Here is an 8,421-nt window from a genome sequence, read left to right as displayed (position 1 = left end):
CAGATGGCTCTTTGCTCACCTCCACCCGGCTCGTTCAGATGGCTCTTCGGCCCACCCGCTCCAGGCTGCAAGCCCATTCCTCACTGCCTGCTGTGGACTCTGGGCCTTGGCCATGCTGTTCTCCAGGCTGGCAACCCTTTGCCTCATCTGTCCCCAGGACTCTTCTCTTCCTCCAGAATGTGCTGGGAGATTCCCCAGCAGGCTTCCTCGATCTCCCAGGCCAGATCAGGAGCCCCTCCCTTTGCTGGCCTCCTGTGTGCCCATTAGGGGCAGGCCCTCCCCAGACCCCGTCCCTCTCCACTGTGGGCTCCTAAGAGCAAGCCGTGTCTCTCACACCGCCTGGTGCAAGGCCCAGCTATGGCTCACAGTAGGGCCTCAGTCAAAGCTGGCGCAGGGGTGCGGGGGGTGAAGGGTGAGGTCAGGAGTCCCACGGAGGTCCCGATGTCCTCCATGCTCCTTGGCCAGGCTGGACCCCTGCGGTGTGCTTGGCGCAGGCGGCGCCTGGCAGAGCACAGGGATGCCTCGCCCGGGAGCTGATGCCTCGCCCGGGAGCTGCCAGTGTCAGACCCCTGAGCTCCCCCACCCACTGACCCCTTTCTGCCTCCGTTCTGTGGAGGTTGCCGATGCTGGATGTGGACATAAGCTCCTGCTCATCACTTCCTTGCTGTCTGGCAGCGTGAGAAGCCCCTGCCTCCCTGGGCCTCAATTTTCCCATCTGTAAGGTGGGGGCATTGGACTGGCTAGTTCTAAGGTCCATGCCAGCTCTGCCCCCCCTTGGCTGTGAGCTCCTGGAAATGGGTGTTGCACTGGTCTGCTGGGTGCCTGCACGGGAGGGCCTGGAGGCAGACAGCGGGGCCCCTTCCACTTCTCTAGCAGGTGCAGCTAGGGAGGGAGACTGGCCTGGCTTCCTGGGCTCCAGACTTGTTTCTTCCTTCGAGCTGAGCTGAGGTTCCCCCCCTCCGTGTTTATTTGAAATTTCATTTTTAAAGACAGGCAGGGAAGAATGAGCCTCGCCTCTCTGCCTGCCCCTCCCTGAAGAATTCCAGAACCACTTTGTCTTGTTAGAACGTGGCCTGGATCTGCCGGCCCGGGGCCTGGCTCTCCATGCACCACCCCACAGACCAGATCCATTGCAATATTGATCACATTGATGGATTTGGCCCAGCTGAGTTCTTACAGAGCTGGCGGACTTCGCCTCTGGAGAAAGAACTTCTTCAGGGACGTCTTTGATTTGCAACGAGTATAATAGATGAAAGCATTGGGTCAGCATGTCTCCTTAAGCACCAGCAGCTGTGTGTGTACCCCACTCGGTCCGGGCCTGCTGGAGCTCAAGCTCGCACCTGACCCTGCCCGTCCTGTCTGCTGCACGACCCTCCCGTGGCGTCCTGCTTGCAGCCTGCATCTCGGCCCCCGCTCCCAGGCTTGATGGGGTCCTCCCCATCGGGCTTGCTACTGCCCAGGTGCCTGAGCCTGGCATTCAAGACCTTCCTTGGCCTGGCCTCAAGTCTGGACTCTAGGGTCGGGCTGACCAGGGGTCCCCACATGACCTTGGGAAGCCGCCCTTCCTTTCCAAGTCTCCCCGGCCTGTAGATGGCAATAACAGAGTCCCGCCCCTAGGGCAGATGTGCAGGCTCTGGGGAACAGTGTCTGTGGGGCTCTGAGCCCAGGGCCTGCTCACCGCAGGGTCCGGGCCATGTCCGCCATTCTCCTGCCTCTGTTGCTCCTCCCTGCGCCTGGAGCACCCCCTCTCACCTCCGCTCATCGCACACCTCAGCAGGTGGAAGACCCACCACCCCCAGCACCGGGCTCCTGGGAACCACCCCCCTCAGGACCACTGTGAAACTTCAGATCCAGAGTCCGCCCTGGCCACCCTTCTGCCCTCAGCTGCTCTGCCCAGAGCCCCAGAGCCCCCTGCCCATGGTAGCCACCATTAGGGAGTGTCTCCCCCAGGCTGGGCCTGTCCTGAACAGTCCACGGGCGGTGGGCCCAGTTCACGCTCTTTAGGGCCTTGCCAAGTATTTGCTGCGTGATCAGCCCACTCTGCAGGAGAGGACAGTGAAGCCCAGGGGCCTGGGATGGTGTGGCTCCCCTCCGTCCTGCCGTTATGCTGCTGGGCACCCACTTGCTTTTGCCTTGAGCCTGCTCCAGCAACTGGCTTCCGTGGGGGATGGCCTCAGAAGGGCTCTCTTGGGAGTGACTGCCAAGCCGAGGCCCAAAGGTGGAGCCTTTGAGGTCTGGAGTGACCCTGTCTTCGGGTCTGCCCGCCCACCAGGGGACCCTCCCCTCCCCCCCTCCCCCAGGGGCAGATTTCAGGTCTGGCCCCTCACGTCACTCCCCGGAGATTCAGCACCCTTTCAGCAAGCTTCTACTGGGCACCTGCTTCATGCCAAGTGTGGACGGTGCCCGTTGGCTATGGAGAGCAAGGCGCTACTCGGGCCCAGCACAGGGGACAAGGCACAGGTTGGGTGACCAGCTGGGAGGCACCAGAAGAGGGAGGAAGTGAGTGGCAGGGCCCGAGGGGGCTTCTGACCTGCCTGGGGCCTTGGCAAGGACTTTCTGGAAGAAGTAGGGGCTCAGCCCGGACTGGAAGATGAGAAAGTAGCAGCCTGTCCAACAAGAAGGCTGAGGGGTGCGTTCCGGGCGAGCATGCCGTGTACCCAGCAGTCAGCACTCACTGCCTCCTGGCCCACTGAGCCCCCAAGACCCAAGCCCTGGAATGATCCCCGGTCCTTGATTGTGAATATGATGGAGTGTCACTGCCTTAGTTAGACCCCCAATAAGGTGACTGTGAATTAATTAAAGGAGATGATCCCGGGTGTGCCTGGCCTGATCAGGTGAGCCTTTTGAAAGTATCGGTGATGTCCCGCTGACCTCCAAGGTGAGGCAATGTCATGAGAGAGGGTCCAAAGACAGGATCTAAGAGGGCCTCTAGTTGCTGAGAGTGGTCCCAGGCAAACGGCAACCAGAAAACAAGGACTACGACCTCCAGGAACTGGATTCTGCTGACAACTGTGTGAGCTCGGAGGGGCCATGGGCCTCAGGGAAAACAGCCTGGCTGTTTCGCTCATGAAGGCTGACACCTTCATCTTGGCCTTTGGACGCCGAGCAGGGGACCCAGCCAACCTTCACCTGGACTCCCGGCCCGCTGAAACTGAGATAATACACGTGTGTCATTTTAAGCTGGTCTGTGTGTGTAATTTGTTACACAGCCTTGATAACTAATCACCCCTGTACCCGGTTCTGGTGGAGGAGTAGCGATGGGCCCAGGAAAGGGGGACCCCTTCGCAGCACTGAGGGAAGTGTCCTGATGCCACTAAGGCTATTACGATCGGCCCGTCTCCCTTCCCCCTTGGCTGGAGGAGAGGCTGCGTGGCCAGTCCCAGCCAATATCACCTCCCTGATAATGAGCAAGAAATGTATACCAAGGTCAATTGCCTTTCTTCCTGTTTGGTGCAGGGGTGCGAGGCCCAGAGTGGCCGCTCTGGGGACCCGAGGAGCTGGACATAGGGATGGTAACCCGAGGGGGAGGAGCTGGGGTTGTTCCGGAGCCTCCAAGCACACCCGCCCGGGGGCCACCCTTGGCCAGGCTTCCTGCGGAGGGGATGATGCTAAGTGGCCTTGCTGTCTGAGGCCTTTGAGAGAAGCTTCTGTAGCTCGGGTCTGATCATGTCCTGGCTGATTTGCTGTCCACAGCCCCCTGCTGCCTTCTCTGAGAATCACTGTGTCATCCGCAGTACACAAAATAGACACACATCTGTGCCCTAACTGCCCCAACTGGGACATGTGACCTGACCGGGCAACAGGGGCCTGCGGACAGTGTTTGGCCAAGGACCACGAAATGGGATATTATCCCAGAGTGGGCCGTAAATGTAGTAACGAGGGTCCTGCTGAGTGAAGGAGAGAGACAGGGGGTCAGAGTTAGAGCCGATGTGGTATCAGAAGCAGAGGGTGTGTGACAGGAAGACGAGGCCACGAGCTCCAGCCCCTTCTAGAAGCTGGAAAAGAACCAGGACATGGGTTCACCCCTGGAGCCTCCAGGAGGAACCAGCCCTGCAGACCCATTTTAAACTTCTGCCTGCAGAACTGTAAGCTAATAAATATGTGTCCTTCGAAGCTACTAAGTGTCTGATCGTTTGTTCCAGCAACAAGAAGAAATGAACACCTGCACCTGTAGGTGTTTGGGGAAGGAACGCATGAAGGAACGAATGAATGAGCGAGTGAACGAACAAACACCTGCATGAGACAGGCATTTTGGTTCCCGCTTTGTAGTTAAGACCGTCGGGGCCCCGACAGCCCTGAGCCGGACTTCTCAGCAAGCCAGGTTCTGTCCATCTGTTTTGCTGCCTCTCATTTGCTGAGCACCAAATGTGTGTAGGGCTTGGAAGGGCAGAAAGAGTGAGGCAGAGTCCATCCTTCACCGCGACCAGAGGTCTCAGGAGCCTGGGCCGTGGCCTGCTCTCCCGAGTGTGTGGAAAGCACCGCCGGGCAGCATGGGTGTGGGGCGCGTGCGTCCCTGGGTGCCGGTGACGCATGTGGTACCCCAGCGCTCGCTCAGGGGCCCCCTTCTCCATCGTGAATCCTGTCCCCCCGCATCCTGTACCACAGTGGCCCCATGTAGAGTTCGGGGAACAAGTCTGGAGGACATGGCTCATTAAATGAGAGCAAGTTCATGCCATGGTCTGTGACTCTGATGGTAGCAGGTACAATGCAGGGCTAGAGAGAGTTCAGAGATTTTTCTTTTCGTTTTGTTTGGCCGTGACTGGTTTTTTTCCAGGTTTTTCAGAAAATGCAGAGAAGCCCTTGACGTGTTTGGGAAAATAAGCGAAGAATGCTCACATTCAGCCTGAGCTTGTGAAGTTTCCCCAGCTTCCTACGTTGACCCTGATTCCCGAGTATTTCTGGAAGGCAGGGAGGCAGGCCCAGCAGTGTGTGTTGCTGGTGGGAGCACTGGAATGTTTGTGCTGGAACCTGGATACCGTGCGCTTGGGCTCAGCAAGGTCTGCTATCTTTCATTCTTGAGATTTCCCTTCCCAGAAAGGCTCTGATTTAAACCAGAAATTTGTCTCGGGAGGGAATGGGGCCAACCGGAGATCCAGGATTGTGAGTCAAGGGGCAGGTGATGCTGCTGTAACAAAGCAGCCCAAAACATGGGGGCTAGAACAGATGGGGGTGATTTCTCCCCCACCCTTGAGTCTGGGCAGGACGCCTGACTGCCTGACGGGGTGGAGGGTACTGGCACCTTTGCCCTCTCCGTGGCTGTCCCCAGCAGGAATCTTTCACCTCCAGGTGGCCATTGCCATGACACCCACAGTCAGCCCTCAGCCCAGTGGGATGGGAGGGCACGGTCCTCCAAACGCAGGGCATCTTTAACAGGGGGGCCATATTCCAAGACAAATGCAGGGAGGGTTTCCCACCTGGGAACTGTTGACATTTGAGGCTGGGACCTCTCTGTTATGGGTGCCATCCTGTGAATTGCAGCATGTTTAGCAGCATCCCTGGACTCTTCTGACTAATGCTAGGAGCACGCCCCCAGCCCCCAGTTGTGATGACCAAAATTGTCCTCAGATATGGCCAGGTGTCCCCTGGAGGCATCATCACCCTCAGCCAAGAGCCACTGGGTCAGATCGAGGTCCCAAACTCCAGGGTCCACAGGGCCGGACCAGAGGAGCGCTGGGGCTGGGCTGGGGTGGGCTCATGGAGAATGCCCCGTGGCATTGGGGCGGGAGGCAGGGGAGGGTGGGACAGCTACCTCTCACTCCACCCTGCAAGGTCTCGTGCTGGAGGAGGACAAAGATCCAGGTTGTCATGTGAAATATAATTGCTTGCTGATAGCATCTAATTAAAACAGGAAAAAAAGCTGTGTGGTTGCTACAGACTGAACTGTATTCCCCAAAAGCTATGTCTATGGGCTCACCCCCCAGGGACTGTGAGGGTGACCTTATTTGGAAATAGGGCCCTGGCAGACTTACTCAGGTTCACTGAGGTCATCCTGGACCCGGGTGGGCCCTAATTCAATACAGCTGGTATCCTTATAAGAAGAGAAGGGCACGTGAAGACAGAAGCCAACACGGGGCTCCATGCCTGTCTGAGCCTCTGGGAACCCCCACCCCAGCTTGGCGGGCTGGTCTGTGGGTCTGGCTGCAGCGTGTCCCGAGCCCCGATGCACAAAGTGGAACGCAGAGCTGTCAGACCCTTCCGTCTGGGGCTCACTGGGTTGGTGAGACGGGCCAGCTGGACAGCCCAGTCACAGACCTCCACAGTCTGAGCCCATAGCCCCCACGGAGCCCAGCCCAGTGCAGCACACAGAAGTCCCCTCCCGCCTTGCCACAGCCTGGCTGTGGTACTGCCGGGTCCCCCTAGACCTTCAGTCTCCTCATCTAGCAAACGTGGAGAATCAAATTTGCTTGGGACAGGACAGGACCTCCCTGAGTGAGTGCTGCTGAGCAAGGGTGCTCACCAACCCGCCACGGATGTCTGTGCTGGCTGTTCACTGTGTGACCTGCGGAGTGCCTGTCGGGGGCTGGGACCTGGGGATCCATCAGCGAACAGGCAGACTCTTTGCGCCTGAAACTGCCCAGGACGCTAGATCACCGGCTACCCTGGAGCTCTCCAGACGCAGCAAACCCTCCTCTGCTCTGCAGGGGGCTGGGTGCGGTTGAGACTAAGGTTGGGGTTAGGATTTACTTGGGGTGGAGGGTCCGAGTGAGTTAGAGATTAATTGGATTTTAGTCGGGATTTGCGTTGGAGTTAAGTTTATAAACAGTTTGTGTTGGAGTTATTTGGGGGTTAGAGTCAGTATTTGAGAAGTGGTTTGGATCAAGATTAGGTCCAGGGTCAATTTAATATTAGGATTAGGGTCAGGGTGCGGGTCAGAGTGGGGGTTGGGATGGGGTCAGGGTGAGGGTCAGGCTTGGGTTGGGAAGGGGGTCAGGGTGAGGATGGGGTCAGGGTGGAGTCAGGGTCAGGGTCAGGGTAGGGGTGGGGAGGGGGTCAGGGTGGGGTCAGGGTCGGGGTGGAGGTGGCGAGGGGGTCAGGGTGGGGTCAGGACTGGGGTGGGGAGGGGGTCAGGGTGAGGATGGGGTCAGAGTGGGGTCAAGGTGGGGTGGGGAGGGGGTCAGGGTGGGGTCAGGGTCGGGGTGGAGGTGGCGAGGGGGTCAGGGTGAGGATGGGGTCAGAGTGGGGTCAAGGTGGGGTGGGGAAGGTTAAGGCACGGCTGGGATTTGACCCCAAGCCACCTGCTGTGCTGACCGCTCAGGGTCACAAGTGTGTCTCCATGTCTCTATCCAGCGCCTAAACTCCTGACCCTCACCTTCATCTGATGCTCTGTAACCTTTGCCCTCTGCCCCCCATGGGACTGTCCCAGCTCCAGGCGCCCTCATTAGGCAGGTCCTCTAGGTGAGCTTGGATGACGAGCTGTGGTGCTGGGGAACACAGGGGCACAAAGGCTCTCAGGGCTGGAGCCGGGACGAGAGTCCCTGCAGATACAGCGTCTGCACCCGGAGGACACTGAGACTATCTTAAAGCCCAGGTGCTTTCCACTGCGGTGTTCGGGGAACTGCTGGGACACCAGGCTGGACGGTCACAAAAGGTGTGTGTGGACGGGACATGTATGGCTCCGTGTCTGGGAAGGAGGAGTGACGAGAGTCCTCCTCGCAGACACCGTTTCAATTACAGCAGAGAAAGGACACGAATCCCGGAAGGAAGCAAAGACCTCCTTTTCCTCACCAAGAAAGCTCACTTCCCTGTTCCAGAACAGCCTAGAATAACAGGAAGCCCCGGGGGGGGGGCCCTGGGAGTCTCGAAGCCTTGCCCTTTGTTCCAGAACTTCGTGGATTAGGGGGCTGCTTAAGAGGGAAACCAGGTGCGTTTTGGAAACTGAAAGCATCATCCCTCTGCGTGGTTGCAGAGTGAGCTGGTGTCCAGGAGGGGGCGACATCCGCAGCCCCGCCCCTGCAGGCAAGTCCCCAGGGCAGGAAGCGCTGGTGGGAGGCGAGAAACACTGGGTCCCAAGCTGCAGACCTGGGTGCCACCATTGGTTCCCACCCTCACCCGGCGTCGGCCGCCAGCGGGAGCTGTCCGGAGCCAGACCAGGCTGGGCCTCCCCTCCAGCCTCCCTGATGGCCCAGAGGGATCCTGTCAAAATCAGCTCAGCCGCCTATTCCAAGAAGCCCTCCTGGGGCTCCTGAGGACACCTGAAGGCTGCTGAGATCCCTTCATGGGCATGGAGCCTCATACCTCATTCTCCTGGGTGCCTGTCTCCTCGGGACAGAGACCAAGTGCTTCACCTGCAGCCTCCCAGGCTCAAGCACCGGGTGGAATCCTTCAGAAGGACCGCATCAGTGAGCGAGTGATGAGTGAGCCAGCAAGGAACCCCGGGGGGGAAGAACCCTACCCTACTCGCATGTTTCCAGACTTAGCACT

The sequence above is a fragment of the Callorhinus ursinus genome, unplaced genomic scaffold (assembly GCF_003265705.2).
Source record: "Callorhinus ursinus isolate GAN/ISIS: 27379988/994484 unplaced genomic scaffold, GSC_fseal_2.0 scaffold4, whole genome shotgun sequence".
Classification (NCBI taxonomy): Eukaryota; Metazoa; Chordata; class Mammalia; order Carnivora; family Otariidae; genus Callorhinus; species Callorhinus ursinus.
This window is presented reverse-complemented; position numbering follows the sequence as displayed.